Genomic DNA, 13,380 nt, shown 5'->3' on the forward strand with positions numbered 1-13,380 from the left:
GAGATGCAATAGGAAGAAGATGAAAGGTGGCTTACGTCCATACCATCGTCAGGCCATTTGAGGTGGCGGGGACTGCAATGGCCATTCACCGATTGGCTGGGACTCCTGGGCGGGTCTTCTCTAGTCCATCCAATTTTCGGCATGGGATGTCACAGCCTTCTTTGCATACCCTTATTTAACCCACACAAAGATGCCAACGGCAGGCGTGTCATAATTCATTGACGCATTATAAAGGATTAGGAAAAAGATAAAAAGCAGCTTACGGCCATACCTCTCTGGTTCCGCCCGATCTCGTCTGATCTCGCAAGCTAAGCAGAGCAGGGCCTGGTTAGTACCTGGATGGAAGACCGCCTGGGAATCCCAGGTGCCGTAAGCTTTTTCACTTCTCTCTCCGAAAGCCGCCGAGCGCCGCAGATTGTACACCTGTTTTAACGTTGGATATGAAAGGAAATTAGACAATATTATCCAAAATGATTCCGTTTCATGATTGCTAAATTAGTGTTGGTCAACATTTACGATTGGCATACTGTTGTTTGTAATTTAGCCGTTGAAATACAGGTGCTAACCCAACATGTTAGAATTGCCAGTGAAGAAAAGTAAAGTTACCTTCAGGCTTTAGGAACCTCTCTTGCCAATGCTAAGAACTGCTTCAATTTTAGAAAAAGAAACTTCTGATTATCTTTGACACGTTTTAAAGGATTAGGAAAAAGATGAAAAGCAGCTTACGGCCATACCTCTCTGGTTCCGCCCGATCTCGTCTGATCTCGGAAGCTAAGCAGAGCAGGGCCTGGTTAGTACCTGGATGGAAGACCGCCTGGGAATCCCAGGTGCCGTAAGCTTTTTAACTTCTCTCTCTGAAAGCCGCCCAGCGCCGTAGATTGTACACCTACACAATTGTAAAAAAAAATTCACATTGTAGAAGAGATGCAATAGGAAGAAGATGAAAGGTGGCTTACGTCCATACCATCGTCAGGCCATTTGAGGTGGCGGGGACTGCAATGGCCATTCACCGATTGGCTGGGACTCCTGGGCGGGTCTTCTCTAGTCCATCCAATTTTCGGCATGGGATGTCACAGCCTTCTTTGCATACCCTTATTTAACCCACACAAAGATGCCAACGGCTGGCGTGTCATAATTCATTGACGCATTATAAAGGATTAGGAAAAAGATAAAAAGCAGCTTACGGCCATACCTCTCTGGTTCCGCCTGATCTCGTCTGATCTCGGAAGCTAAGCAGAGCAGGGCCTGGTTAGTACCTGGATGGAAGACCGCCTGGGAATCCCAGGTGCCGTAAGCTTTTTCACTTCTCTCTCCGAAAGCCGCCCACCGCCGCAGATTGTACACCTTCACAATTGTAAAAAGTATTTCACATTGTAGAAGAGATGCAATAGGAAGAAGATGAAAGGTGGCTTACGTCCATACCATCGTCAGGCCATTTGAGGTGGCGGGGACTGCAATGGCCATCCACCGATTGGCTGGGACTCCTGGGCGGGTCTTCTCTAGTCCATCCAATTTTCGCCATAGGATGTCACAGCCTTCTTTGCATACCCTTATTTAACCCACACAAAGATGCCAACGGCAGGCGTGACATAATTTTTTGACGCATTATAAAGGATTAGGAAAAAGATAAAAAGCAGCTTACGGCCATACCTCTCTGGTTCCGCCCGATCTCGTCTGATCTCGGAAGCTAAGCAGAGCAGGGCCTGGTTAGTACCTGGATGGAAGACCGCCTGGGAATCCCAGGTGCCGTAAGCTTTTTCACTTCTCTCTCTGAAAGCCGCCCAGCGCCGTAGCTTGTACACCTACACAATTGTAAAAAGTTTATCACATTGTAGAAGAGATGCAATAGGAAGAAGATGAAAGGTGGCTTACGTCCATACCATCGTCAGGCCATTTGAGGTGGCGGGGACTGCAATGGCCATTCACCGATTGGCTGGGACTCCTGGGCGGGTCTTCTCTAGTCCATCCAATTTTCGGCATGGGATGTCACAGCCTTCTTTGCATACCCTTATTTAACCCACACAAAGATGCCAACGGCAGGCGTGTCATAATTCATTGACGCATTATAAAGGATTAGGAAAAAGATAAAAAGCAGCTTACGGCCATACCTCTCTGGTTCCGCCCGATCTCGTCTGATCTCGGAAGCTAAGCAGAGCAGGGCCTGGTTAGTACCTGGATGGAAGACCGCCTGGGAACACCTACAAATTACAAAAAGTATATCACATTGTTGAAGAGATGCATGTTTAGTGTTGTTTTAACGTTGGATATGAAAGGCAATTAGACAATATTATCCAAAATGATTCCGTTTCATGGTTGCTAAATTAGTGTTGATCAACATTTAACAATTGGCATACTTTTGTTTGTAATTTAGCCGTTGAAATACAGGTGCTAACCCAACATGTTAGAATTGCCAGTGAAGAAAAGTAAAGTTACCTTCAGGTTTTAGAAACCTCTCTTGCCAATCCTAAGAACTGCTTCAATTTTAGAAAAAGAAACTCTTCTGATTATCTTTGACGCATTATAAAGGATTAGGAAAAAGATAAAAAGCAGCTTACGGCCATACCTCTCTGGTTCCGCCCGATCTCGTCTGATCTCGGAAGCTAAGCAGAGCAGGGCCTGGTTAGTACCTGGATGGAAGACCGCCTGGGAATCCCAGGTGCCGTAAGCTTTTTCACTTCTCTCTCTGAAAGCCGCCCAGCGCCGTAGCTTGTACACCTACACAATTGTAAAAAGTTTATCACATTGTAGAAGAGATGCAATAGGAAGAAGATGAAAGGTGGCTTACGTCCATACCATCGTCAGGCCATTTGAGGTGGCGGGGACTGCAATGGCCATTCACCGATTGGCTGGGACTCCTGGGCGGGTCTTCTCTAGTCCATCCAATTTTCGGCATGGGATGTCACAGCCTTCTTTGCATACCCTTATTTAACCCACACAAAGATGCCAACGGCAGGCGTGTCATAATTCATTGACGCATTATAAAGGATTAGGAAAAAGATAAAAAGCAGCTTACGGCCATACCTCTCTGGTTCCGCCCGATCTCGTCTGATCTCGGAAGCTAAGCAGAGCAGGGCCTGGTTAGTACCTGGATGGAAGACCGCCTGGGAATCCCAGGTGCCGTAAGCTTTTTCACTTCTCTCTCCGAAAGCCGCCGAGCGCCGCAGATTGTACACCTGTTTTAACGTTGGATATGAAAGGAAATTAGACAATATTATCCAAAATGATTCCGTTTCATGATTGCTAAATTAGTGTTGGTCAACATTTACCATTGGCATACTGTTGTTTGTAATTTAGCCGTTGAAATACAGGTGCTAACCCAACATGTTAGAATTGCCAGTGAAGAAAAGTAAAGTTACCTTCAGGCTTTAGGAACCTCTCTTGCCAATGCTAAGAACTGCTTCAATTTTAGAAAAAGAAACTTCTGATTATCTTTGACACGTTTTAAAGGATTAGGAAAAAGATGAAAAGCAGCTTACGGCCATACCTCTCTGGTTCCGCCCGATCTCGTCTGATCTCGGAAGCTAAGCAGAGCAGGGCCTGGTTAGTACCTGGATGGAAGACCGCCTGGGAATCCCAGGTGCCGTAAGCTTTTTAACTTCTCTCTCTGAAAGCCGCCCAGCGCCGTAGATTGTACACCTACACAATTGTAAAAAAAAATTCACATTGTAGAAGAGATGCAATAGGAAGAAGATGAAAGGTGGCTTACGTCCATACCATCGTCAGGCCATTTGAGGTGGCGGGGACTGCAATGGCCATTCACCGATTGGCTGGGACTCCTGGGCGGGTCTTCTCTAGTCCATCCAATTTTCGGCATGGGATGTCACAGCCTTCTTTGCATACCCTTATTTAACCCACACAAAGATGCCAACGGCAGGCGTGTCATAATTCATTGACGCATTATAAAGGATTAGGAAAAAGATAAAAAGCAGCTTACGGCCATACCTCTCTGGTTCCGCCCGATCTCGTCTGATCTCGGAAGCTAAGCAGAGCAGGGCCTGGTTAGTACCTGGATGGAAGACCGCCTGGGAATCCCAGGTGCCGTAAGCTTTTTCACTTCTCTCTCCGAAAGCCGCCGAGCGCCGCAGATTGTACACCTGTTTTAACGTTGGATATGAAAGGAAATTAGACAATATTATCCAAAATGATTCCGTTTCATGATTGCTAAATTAGTGTTGGTCAACATTTACCATTGGCATACTGTTGTTTGTAATTTAGCCGTTGAAATACAGGTGCTAACCCAACATGTTAGAATTGCCAGTGAAGAAAAGTAAAGTTACCTTCAGGCTTTAGGAACCTCTCTTGCCAATGCTAAGAACTGCTTCAATTTTAGAAAAAGAAACTTCTGATTATCTTTGACACGTTTTAAAGGATTAGGAAAAAGATGAAAAGCAGCTTACGGCCATACCTCTCTGGTTCCGCCCGATCTCGTCTGATCTCGGAAGCTAAGCAGAGCAGGGCCTGGTTAGTACCTGGATGGAAGACCGCCTGGGAATCCCAGGTGCCGTAAGCTTTTTAACTTCTCTCTCTGAAAGCCGCCCAGCGCCGTAGATTGTACACCTACACAATTGTAAAAAAAAATTCACATTGTAGAAGAGATGCAATAGGAAGAAGATGAAAGGTGGCTTACGTCCATACCATCGTCAGGCCATTTGAGGTGGCGGGGACTGCAATGGCCATTCACCGATTGGCTGGGACTCCTGGGCGGGTCTTCTCTAGTCCATCCAATTTTCGGCATGGGATGTCACAGCCTTCTTTGCATACCCTTATTTAACCCACACAAAGATGCCAACGGCAGGCGTGTCATAATTCATTGACGCATTATAAAGGATTAGGAAAAAGATAAAAAGCAGCTTACGGCCATACCTCTCTGGTTCCGCCCGATCTCGTCTGATCTCGGAAGCTAAGCAGAGCAGGGCCTGGTTAGTACCTGGATGGAAGACCGCCTGGGAATCCCAGGTGCCGTAAGCTTTTTCACTTCTCTCTCCGAAAGCCGCCGAGCGCCGCAGATTGTACACCTGTTTTAACGTTGGATATGAAAGGAAATTAGACAATATTATCCAAAATGATTCCGTTTCATGATTGCTAAATTAGTGTTGGTCAACATTTACCATTGGCATACTGTTGTTTGTAATTTAGCCGTTGAAATACAGGTGCTAACCCAACATGTTAGAATTGCCAGTGAAGAAAAGTAAAGTTACCTTCAGGCTTTAGGAACCTCTCTTGCCAATGCTAAGAACTGCTTCAATTTTAGAAAAAGAAACTTCTGATTATCTTTGACACGTTTTAAAGGATTAGGAAAAAGATGAAAAGCAGCTTACGGCCATACCTCTCTGGTTCCGCCCGATCTCGTCTGATCTCGGAAGCTAAGCAGAGCAGGGCCTGGTTAGTACCTGGATGGAAGACCGCCTGGGAATCCCAGGTGCCGTAAGCTTTTTAACTTCTCTCTCTAAAAGCCGCCCAGCGCCGTAGATTGTACACCTACACAATTGTAAAAAAAAATTCACATTGTAGAAGAGATGCAATAGGAAGAAGATGAAAGGTGGCTTACGTCCATACCATCGTCAGGCCATTTGAGGTGGCGGGGACTGCAATGGCCATTCACCGATTGGCTGGGACTCCTGGGCGGGTCTTCTCTAGTCCATCCAATTTTCGGCATGGGATGTCACAGCCTTCTTTGCATACCCTTATTTAACCCACACAAAGATGCCAACGGCAGGCGTGTCATAATTCATTGACGCATTATAAAGGATTAGGAAAAAGATAAAAAGCAGCTTACGGCCATACCTCTCTGGTTCCGCCCGATCTCGTCTGATCTCCGAAGCTAAGCAGAGCAGGGCCTGGTTAGTACCTGGATGGAAGACCGCCTGGGAATCCCAGGTGCCGTAAGCTTTTTCACTTCTCTCTCCGAAAGCCGCCGAGCGCCGCAGATTGTACACCTGTTTTAACGTTGGATATGAAAGGAAATTAGACAATATTATCCAAAATGATTCGGTTTCATGATTGCTAAATTAGTGTTGGTCAACATTTACCATTGGCATACTGTTGTTTGTAATTTAGCCGTTGAAATACAGGTGCTAACCCAACATGTTAGAATTGCCAGTGAAGAAAAGTAAAGTTACCTTCAGGCTTTAGGAACCTCTCTTGCCAATGCTAAGAACTGCTTCAATTTTAGAAAAAGAAACTTCTGATTATCTTTGACACGTTTTAAAGGATTAGGAAAAAGATGAAAAGCAGCTTACGTCCATACCTCTCTGGTTCCGCCCGATCTCGTCTGTTCTCGGAAGCTAAGCAGAGCAGGGCCTGGTTAGTACCTGGATGGAAGACCGCCTGGGAATCCCAGGTGCCGTAAGCTTTTTCACTTCTCTCTCTGAAAGCCGCCCAGCGCCGTAGATTGTACACCTACACAATTGTAAAAAAAATTTCACATTGTAGAAGAGATGCAATAGGAAGAAGATGAAAGGTGGCTTACGTCCGTACCATCGTCAGGCCATTTGAGGTGGCGGGGACTGCAATGGCCATTCACCGATTGGCTGGGACTCCTGGGCGGGTCTTCTCTAGTCCATCCAATTTTCGGCATGGGATGTCACAGCCTTCTTTGCATACCCTTATTTAACCCACTCAAAGATGCCAACGGCTGGCGTGTCATAATTCATTGACGCATTATAAAGGATTAGGAAAAAGATAAAAAGCAGCTTACGGCCATACCTCTCTGGTTCCGCCCGATCTCGTCTGATCTCGGAAGCTAAGCAGAGCAGGGCCTGGTTAGTACCTGGATGGAAGACCGCCTGGGAATCCCAGGTGCCGTAAGCTTTTTCACTTCTCTCTCCGAAAGCCGCCGAGCGCCGCAGATTGTACACCTGTTTTAACGTTGGATATGAAAGGAAATTAGACAATATTATCCAAAATGATTCCGTTTCATGATTGCTAAATTAGTGTTGGTCAACATTTACCATTGGCATACTGTTGTTTGTAATTTAGCCGTTGAAATACAGGTGCTAACCCAACATGTTAGAATTGCCAGTGAAGAAAAGTAAAGTTACCTTCAGGCTTTAGGAACCTCTCTTGCCAATGCTAAGAACTGCTTCAATTTTAGAAAAAGAAACTTCTGATTATCTTTGACACGTTTTAAAGGATTAGGAAAAAGATGAAAAGCAGCTTACGGCCATACCTCTCTGGTTCCGCCCGATCTCGTCTGATCTCGGAAGCTAAGCAGAGCAGGGCCTGGTTAGTACCTGGATGGAAGACCGCCTGGGAATCCCAGGTGCCGTAAGCTTTTTAACTTCTCTCTCTGAAAGCCGCCCAGCGCCGTAGATTGTACACCTACACAATTGTAAAAAAAAATTCACATTGTAGAAGAGATGCAATAGGAAGAAGATGAAAGGTGGCTTACGTCCATACCATCGTCAGGCCATTTGAGGTGGCGGGGACTGCAATGGCCATTCACCGATTGGCTGGGACTCCTGGGCGGGTCTTCTCTAGTCCATCCAATTTTCGGCATGGGATGTCACAGCCTTCTTTGCATACCCTTATTTAACCCACACAAAGATGCCAACGGCAGGCGTGTCATAATTCATTGACGCATTATAAAGGATTAGGAAAAAGATAAAAAGCAGCTTACGGCCATACCTCTCTGGTTCCGCCCGATCTCGTCTGATCTCGGAAGCTAAGCAGAGCAGGGCCTGGTTAGTACCTGGATGGAAGACCGCCTGGGAATCCCAGGTGCCGTAAGCTTTTTCACTTCTCTCTCCGAAAGCCGCCGAGCGCCGCAGATTGTACACCTGTTTTAACGTTGGATATGAAAGGAAATTAGACAATATTATCCAAAATGATTCCGTTTCATGATTGCTAAATTAGTGTTGGTCAACATTTACCATTGGCATACTGTTGTTTGTAATTTAGCCGTTGAAATACAGGTGCTAACCCAACATGTTAGAATTGCCAGTGAAGAAAAGTAAAGTTACCTTCAGGCTTTAGGAACCTCTCTTGCCAATGCTAAGAACTGCTTCAATTTTAGAAAAAGAAACTTCTGATTATCTTTGACACGTTTTAAAGGATTAGGAAAAAGATGAAAAGCAGCTTACGGCCATACCTCTCTGGTTCCGCCCGATCTCGTCTGATCTCGGAAGCTAAGCAGAGCAGGGCCTGGTTAGTACCTGGATGGAAGACCGCCTGGGAATCCCAGGTGCCGTAAGCTTTTTAACTTCTCTCTCTGAAAGCCGCCCAGCGCCGTAGATTGTACACCTACACAATTGTAAAAAAAAATTCACATTGTAGAAGAGATGCAATAGGAAGAAGATGAAAGGTGGCTTACGTCCATACCATCGTCAGGCCATTTGAGGTGGCGGGGACTGCAATGGCCATTCACCGATTGGCTGGGACTCCTGGGCGGGTCTTCTCTAGTCCATCCAATTTTCGGCATGGGATGTCACAGCCTTCTTTGCATACCCTTATTTAACCCACACAAAGATGCCAACGGCAGGCGTGTCATAATTCATTGACGCATTATAAAGGATTAGGAAAAAGATAAAAAGCAGCTTACGGCCATACCTCTCTGGTTCCGCCCGATCTCGTCTGATCTCGGAAGCTAAGCAGAGCAGGGCCTGGTTAGTACCTGGATGGAAGACCGCCTGGGAATCCCAGGTGCCGTAAGCTTTTTCACTTCTCTCTCCGAAAGCCGCCGAGCGCCGCAGATTGTACACCTGTTTTAACGTTGGATATGAAAGGAAATTAGACAATATTATCCAAAATGATTCCGTTTCATGATTGCTAAATTAGTGTTGGTCAACATTTACCATTGGCATACTGTTGTTTGTAATTTAGCCGTTGAAATACAGGTGCTAACCCAACATGTTAGAATTGCCAGTGAAGAAAAGTAAAGTTACCTTCAGGCTTTAGGAACCTCTCTTGCCAATGCTAAGAACTGCTTCAATTTTAGAAAAAGAAACTTCTGATTATCTTTGACACGTTTTAAAGGATTAGGAAAAAGATGAAAAGCAGCTTACGGCCATACCTCTCTGGTTCCGCCCGATCTCGTCTGATCTCGGAAGCTAAGCAGAGCAGGGCCTGGTTAGTACCTGGATGGAAGACCGCCTGGGAATCCCAGGTGCCGTAAGCTTTTTAACTTCTCTCTCTGAAAGCCGCCCAGCGCCGTAGATTGTACACCTACACAATTGTAAAAAAAAATTCACATTGTAGAAGAGATGCAATAGGAAGAAGATGAAAGGTGGCTTACGTCCATACCATCGTCAGGCCATTTGAGGTGGCGGGGACTGCAATGGCCATTCACCGATTGGCTGGGACTCCTGGGCGGGTCTTCTCTAGTCCATCCAATTTTCGGCATGGGATGTCACAGCCTTCTTTGCATACCCTTATTTAACCCACACAAAGATGCCAACGGCAGGCGTGTCATAATTCATTGACGCATTATAAAGGATTAGGAAAAAGATAAAAAGCAGCTTACGGCCATACCTCTCTGGTTCCGCCCGATCTCGTCTGATCTCGGAAGCTAAGCAGAGCAGGGCCTGGTTAGTACCTGGATGGAAGACCGCCTGGGAATCCCAGGTGCCGTAAGCTTTTTCACTTCTCTCTCCGAAAGCCGCCGAGCGCCGCAGATTGTACACCTGTTTTAACGTTGGATATGAAAGGAAATTAGACAATATTATCCAAAATGATTCCGTTTCATGATTGCTAAATTAGTGTTGGTCAACATTTACCATTGGCATACTGTTGTTTGTAATTTAGCCGTTGAAATACAGGTGCTAACCCAACATGTTAGAATTGCCAGTGAAGAAAAGTAAAGTTACCTTCAGGCTTTAGGAACCTCTCTTGCCAATGCTAAGAACTGCTTCAATTTTAGAAAAAGAAACTTCTGATTATCTTTGACACGTTTTAAAGGATTAGGAAAAAGATGAAAAGCAGCTTACGGCCATACCTCTCTGGTTCCGCCCGATCTCGTCTGATCTCGGAAGCTAAGCAGAGCAGGGCCTGGTTAGTACCTGGATGGAAGACCGCCTGGGAATCCCAGGTGCCGTAAGCTTTTTAACTTCTCTCTCTGAAAGCCGCCCAGCGCCGTAGATTGTACACCTACACAATTGTAAAAAAAAATTCACATTGTAGAAGAGATGCAATAGGAAGAAGATGAAAGGTGGCTTACGTCCATACCATCGTCAGGCCATTTGAGGTGGCGGGGACTGCAATGGCCATTCACCGATTGGCTGGGACTCCTGGGCGGGTCTTCTCTAGTCCATCCAATTTTCGGCATGGGATGTCACAGCCTTCTTTGCATACCCTTATTTAACCCACACAAAGATGCCAACGGCAGGCGTGTCATAATTCATTGACGCATTATAAAGGATTAGGAAAAAGATAAAAAGCAGCTTACGGCCATACCTCTCTGGTTCCGCCCGATCTCGTCTGATCTCGGAAGCTAAGCAGAGCAGGGCCTGGTTAGTACCTGGATGGAAGACCGCCTGGGAATCCCAGGTGCCGTAAGCTTTTTCACTTCTCTCTCCGAAAGCCGCCGAGCGCCGCAGATTGTACACCTGTTTTAACGTTGGATATGAAAGGAAATTAGACAATATTATCCAAAATGATTCCGTTTCATGATTGCTAAATTAGTGTTGGTCAACATTTACCATTGGCATACTGTTGTTTGTAATTTAGCCGTTGAAATACAGGTGCTAACCCAACATGTTAGAATTGCCAGTGAAGAAAAGTAAAGTTACCTTCAGGCTTTAGGAACCTCTCTTGCCAATGCTAAGAACTGCTTCAATTTTAGAAAAAGAAACTTCTGATTATCTTTGACACGTTTTAAAGGATTAGGAAAAAGATGAAAAGCAGCTTACGGCCATACCTCTCTGGTTCCGCCCGATCTCGTCTGATCTCGGAAGCTAAGCAGAGCAGGGCCTGGTTAGTACCTGGATGGAAGACCGCCTGGGAATCCCAGGTGCCGTAAGCTTTTTAACTTCTCTCTCTGAAAGCCGCCCAGCGCCGTAGATTGTACACCTACACAATTGTAAAAAAAAATTCACATTGTAGAAGAGATGCAATAGGAAGAAGATGAAAGGTGGCTTACGTCCATACCATCGTCAGGCCATTTGAGGTGGCGGGGACTGCAATGGCCATTCACCGATTGGCTGGGACTCCTGGGCGGGTCTTCTCTAGTCCATCCAATTTTCGGCATGGGATGTCACAGCCTTCTTTGCATACCCTTATTTAACCCACACAAAGATGCCAACGGCAGGCGTGTCATAATTCATTGACGCATTATAAAGGATTAGGAAAAAGATAAAAAGCAGCTTACGGCCATACCTCTCTGGTTCCGCCCGATCTCGTCTGATCTCGGAAGCTAAGCAGAGCAGGGCCTGGTTAGTACCTGGATGGAAGACCGCCTGGGAATCCCAGGTGCCGTAAGCTTTTTCACTTCTCTCTCCGAAAGCCGCCGAGCGCCGCAGATTGTACACCTGTTTTAACGTTGGATATGAAAGGAAATTAGACAATATTATCCAAAATGATTCGGTTTCATGATTGCTAAATTAGTGTTGGTCAACATTTACCATTGGCATACTGTTGTTTGTAATTTAGCCGTTGAAATACAGGTGCTAACCCAACATGTTAGAATTGCCAGTGAAGAAAAGTAAAGTTACCTTCAGGCTTTAGGAACCTCTCTTGCCAATGCTAAGAACTGCTTCAATTTTAGAAAAAGAAACTTCTGATTATCTTTGACACGTTTTAAAGGATTAGGAAAAAGATGAAAAGCAGCTTACGTCCATACCTCTCTGGTTCCGCCCGATCTCGTCTGTTCTTGGAAGCTAAGCAGAGCAGGGCCTGGTTAGTACCTGGATGGAAGACCGCCTGGGAATCCCAGGTGCCGTAAGCTTTTTCACTTCTCTCTCTGAAAGCCGCCCAGCGCCGTAGATTGTACACCTACACAATTGTAAAAAAAAATTCACATTGTAGAAGAGATGCAATAGGAAGAAGATGAAAGGTGGCTTACGTCCATACCATCGTCAGGCCATTTGAGGTGGCGGGGACTGCAATGGCCATTCACCGATTGGCTGGGACTCCTGGGCGGGTCTTCTCTAGTCCATCCAATTTTCGGCATGGGATGTCACAGCCTTCTTTGCATACCCTTATTTAACCCACACAAAGATGCCAACGGCAGGCGTGTCATAATTCATTGACGCATTATAAAGGATTAGGAAAAAGATAAAAAGCAGCTTACGGCCATACCTCTCTGGTTCCGCCCGATCTCGTCTGATCTCGGAAGCTAAGCAGAGCAGGGCCTGGTTAGTACCTGGATGGAAGACCGCCTGGGAATCCCAGGTGCCGTAAGCTTTTTCACTTCTCTCTCCGAAAGCCGCCGAGCGCCGCAGATTGTACACCTGTTTTAACGTTGGATATGAAAGGAAATTAGACAATATTATCCAAAATGATTCCGTTTCATGATTGCTAAATTAGTGTTGGTCAACATTTACCATTGGCATACTGTTGTTTGTAATTTAGCCGTTGAAATACAGGTGCTAACCCAACATGTTAGAATTGCCAGTGAAGAAAAGTAAAGTTACCTTCAGGCTTTAGGAACCTCTCTTGCCAATGCTAAGAACTGCTTCAATTTTAGAAAAAGAAACTTCTGATTATCTTTGACACGTTTTAAAGGATTAGGAAAAAGATGAAAAGCAGCTTACGGCCATACCTCTCTGGTTCCGCCCGATCTCGTCTGATCTCGGAAGCTAAGCAGAGCAGGGCCTGGTTAGTACCTGGATGGAAGACCGCCTGGGAATCCCAGGTGCCGTAAGCTTTTTAACTTCTCTCTCTGAAAGCCGCCCAGCGCCGTAGATTGTACACCTACACAATTGTAAAAAAAAATTCACATTGTAGAAGAGATGCAATAGGAAGAAGATGAAAGGTGGCTTACGTCCATACCATCGTCAGGCCATTTGAGGTGGCGGGGACTGCAATGGCCATTCACCGATTGGCTGGGACTCCTGGGCGGGTCTTCTCTAGTCCATCCAATTTTCGGCATGGGATGTCACAGCCTTCTTTGCATACCCTTATTTAACCCACACAAAGATGCCAACGGCAGGCGTGTCATAATTCATTGACGCATTATAAAGGATTAGGAAAAAGATAAAAAGCAGCTTACGGCCATACCTCTCTGGTTCCGCCCGATCTCGTCTGATCTCGGAAGCTAAGCAGAGCAGGGCCTGGTTAGTACCTGGATGGAAGACCGCCTGGGAATCCCAGGTGCCGTAAGCTTTTTCACTTCTCTCTCCGAAAGCCGCCGAGCGCCGCAGATTGTACACCTGTTTTAACGTTGGATATGAAAGGAAATTAGACAATATTATCCAAAATGATTCCGTTTCATGATTGCTAAATTAG

The 13,380-nt window shown here is 45.7% G+C and overlaps 27 non-coding genes and 1 pseudogene across 27 annotated transcripts; all 28 read left to right on the forward strand.

Moving 5' to 3' along the window:
• The first annotated feature begins 257 nt into the window (after positions 1–257).
• On the forward strand, positions 258–376 carry LOC134121939 (5S ribosomal RNA). The gene has a single exon (XR_009953480.1). It is a non-coding gene; the product is annotated as a 5S ribosomal RNA (ribosomal RNA).
• Positions 377–720: 344 nt separating this feature from the next.
• On the forward strand, positions 721–839 carry LOC134122469 (5S ribosomal RNA). Its single transcript, XR_009953996.1, has one exon. It is a non-coding gene; the product is annotated as a 5S ribosomal RNA (ribosomal RNA).
• A 339-nt stretch (positions 840–1,178) lies between these two features.
• LOC134121514 (5S ribosomal RNA) lies at positions 1,179–1,297 on the forward strand. The gene has a single exon (XR_009953055.1). It is a non-coding gene; the product is annotated as a 5S ribosomal RNA (ribosomal RNA).
• A 339-nt stretch (positions 1,298–1,636) lies between these two features.
• LOC134122470 (5S ribosomal RNA) lies at positions 1,637–1,755 on the forward strand. The gene has a single exon (XR_009953997.1). It is a non-coding gene; the product is annotated as a 5S ribosomal RNA (ribosomal RNA).
• A 794-nt stretch (positions 1,756–2,549) lies between these two features.
• LOC134122472 (5S ribosomal RNA) lies at positions 2,550–2,668 on the forward strand. Its single transcript, XR_009953999.1, has one exon. It is a non-coding gene; the product is annotated as a 5S ribosomal RNA (ribosomal RNA).
• A 339-nt stretch (positions 2,669–3,007) lies between these two features.
• Positions 3,008–3,126, forward strand: LOC134122473 (5S ribosomal RNA). Its single transcript, XR_009954000.1, has one exon. It is a non-coding gene; the product is annotated as a 5S ribosomal RNA (ribosomal RNA).
• A 344-nt stretch (positions 3,127–3,470) lies between these two features.
• On the forward strand, positions 3,471–3,589 carry LOC134122474 (5S ribosomal RNA). The gene has a single exon (XR_009954001.1). It is a non-coding gene; the product is annotated as a 5S ribosomal RNA (ribosomal RNA).
• A 339-nt stretch (positions 3,590–3,928) lies between these two features.
• On the forward strand, positions 3,929–4,047 carry LOC134122475 (5S ribosomal RNA). Its single transcript, XR_009954002.1, has one exon. It is a non-coding gene; the product is annotated as a 5S ribosomal RNA (ribosomal RNA).
• Positions 4,048–4,391: 344 nt separating this feature from the next.
• On the forward strand, positions 4,392–4,510 carry LOC134122476 (5S ribosomal RNA). Its single transcript, XR_009954003.1, has one exon. It is a non-coding gene; the product is annotated as a 5S ribosomal RNA (ribosomal RNA).
• Positions 4,511–4,849: 339 nt separating this feature from the next.
• On the forward strand, positions 4,850–4,968 carry LOC134122477 (5S ribosomal RNA). The gene has a single exon (XR_009954004.1). It is a non-coding gene; the product is annotated as a 5S ribosomal RNA (ribosomal RNA).
• Positions 4,969–5,312: 344 nt separating this feature from the next.
• On the forward strand, positions 5,313–5,431 carry LOC134122478 (5S ribosomal RNA). Its single transcript, XR_009954005.1, has one exon. It is a non-coding gene; the product is annotated as a 5S ribosomal RNA (ribosomal RNA).
• A 339-nt stretch (positions 5,432–5,770) lies between these two features.
• Positions 5,771–5,889, forward strand: LOC134121945 (5S ribosomal RNA). The gene has a single exon (XR_009953486.1). It is a non-coding gene; the product is annotated as a 5S ribosomal RNA (ribosomal RNA).
• Positions 5,890–6,233: 344 nt separating this feature from the next.
• Positions 6,234–6,352, forward strand: LOC134122139 (5S ribosomal RNA). Its single transcript, XR_009953680.1, has one exon. It is a non-coding gene; the product is annotated as a 5S ribosomal RNA (ribosomal RNA).
• A 339-nt stretch (positions 6,353–6,691) lies between these two features.
• On the forward strand, positions 6,692–6,810 carry LOC134122479 (5S ribosomal RNA). The gene has a single exon (XR_009954006.1). It is a non-coding gene; the product is annotated as a 5S ribosomal RNA (ribosomal RNA).
• A 344-nt stretch (positions 6,811–7,154) lies between these two features.
• Positions 7,155–7,273, forward strand: LOC134122480 (5S ribosomal RNA). Its single transcript, XR_009954007.1, has one exon. It is a non-coding gene; the product is annotated as a 5S ribosomal RNA (ribosomal RNA).
• Positions 7,274–7,612: 339 nt separating this feature from the next.
• Positions 7,613–7,731, forward strand: LOC134122481 (5S ribosomal RNA). The gene has a single exon (XR_009954008.1). It is a non-coding gene; the product is annotated as a 5S ribosomal RNA (ribosomal RNA).
• A 344-nt stretch (positions 7,732–8,075) lies between these two features.
• Positions 8,076–8,194, forward strand: LOC134122483 (5S ribosomal RNA). The gene has a single exon (XR_009954010.1). It is a non-coding gene; the product is annotated as a 5S ribosomal RNA (ribosomal RNA).
• Positions 8,195–8,533: 339 nt separating this feature from the next.
• LOC134122484 (5S ribosomal RNA) lies at positions 8,534–8,652 on the forward strand. The gene has a single exon (XR_009954011.1). It is a non-coding gene; the product is annotated as a 5S ribosomal RNA (ribosomal RNA).
• A 344-nt stretch (positions 8,653–8,996) lies between these two features.
• LOC134122485 (5S ribosomal RNA) lies at positions 8,997–9,115 on the forward strand. The gene has a single exon (XR_009954012.1). It is a non-coding gene; the product is annotated as a 5S ribosomal RNA (ribosomal RNA).
• Positions 9,116–9,454: 339 nt separating this feature from the next.
• LOC134122486 (5S ribosomal RNA) lies at positions 9,455–9,573 on the forward strand. The gene has a single exon (XR_009954013.1). It is a non-coding gene; the product is annotated as a 5S ribosomal RNA (ribosomal RNA).
• Positions 9,574–9,917: 344 nt separating this feature from the next.
• On the forward strand, positions 9,918–10,036 carry LOC134122487 (5S ribosomal RNA). The gene has a single exon (XR_009954014.1). It is a non-coding gene; the product is annotated as a 5S ribosomal RNA (ribosomal RNA).
• Positions 10,037–10,375: 339 nt separating this feature from the next.
• Positions 10,376–10,494, forward strand: LOC134122489 (5S ribosomal RNA). Its single transcript, XR_009954016.1, has one exon. It is a non-coding gene; the product is annotated as a 5S ribosomal RNA (ribosomal RNA).
• Positions 10,495–10,838: 344 nt separating this feature from the next.
• LOC134122490 (5S ribosomal RNA) lies at positions 10,839–10,957 on the forward strand. Its single transcript, XR_009954017.1, has one exon. It is a non-coding gene; the product is annotated as a 5S ribosomal RNA (ribosomal RNA).
• A 339-nt stretch (positions 10,958–11,296) lies between these two features.
• Positions 11,297–11,415, forward strand: LOC134122491 (5S ribosomal RNA). The gene has a single exon (XR_009954018.1). It is a non-coding gene; the product is annotated as a 5S ribosomal RNA (ribosomal RNA).
• A 344-nt stretch (positions 11,416–11,759) lies between these two features.
• LOC134122417 (5S ribosomal RNA) lies at positions 11,760–11,878 on the forward strand (annotated as a pseudogene).
• Positions 11,879–12,217: 339 nt separating this feature from the next.
• On the forward strand, positions 12,218–12,336 carry LOC134122492 (5S ribosomal RNA). The gene has a single exon (XR_009954019.1). It is a non-coding gene; the product is annotated as a 5S ribosomal RNA (ribosomal RNA).
• Positions 12,337–12,680: 344 nt separating this feature from the next.
• On the forward strand, positions 12,681–12,799 carry LOC134122493 (5S ribosomal RNA). The gene has a single exon (XR_009954020.1). It is a non-coding gene; the product is annotated as a 5S ribosomal RNA (ribosomal RNA).
• A 339-nt stretch (positions 12,800–13,138) lies between these two features.
• Positions 13,139–13,257, forward strand: LOC134122495 (5S ribosomal RNA). Its single transcript, XR_009954022.1, has one exon. It is a non-coding gene; the product is annotated as a 5S ribosomal RNA (ribosomal RNA).
• The last annotated feature ends 123 nt before the right edge of the window (positions 13,258–13,380 follow it).

This window comes from Pungitius pungitius, unplaced genomic scaffold (assembly GCF_949316345.1).
Source record: "Pungitius pungitius unplaced genomic scaffold, fPunPun2.1 scaffold_28, whole genome shotgun sequence".
In the NCBI taxonomy this organism is placed as follows: domain Eukaryota; kingdom Metazoa; phylum Chordata; class Actinopteri; order Perciformes; family Gasterosteidae; genus Pungitius; species Pungitius pungitius.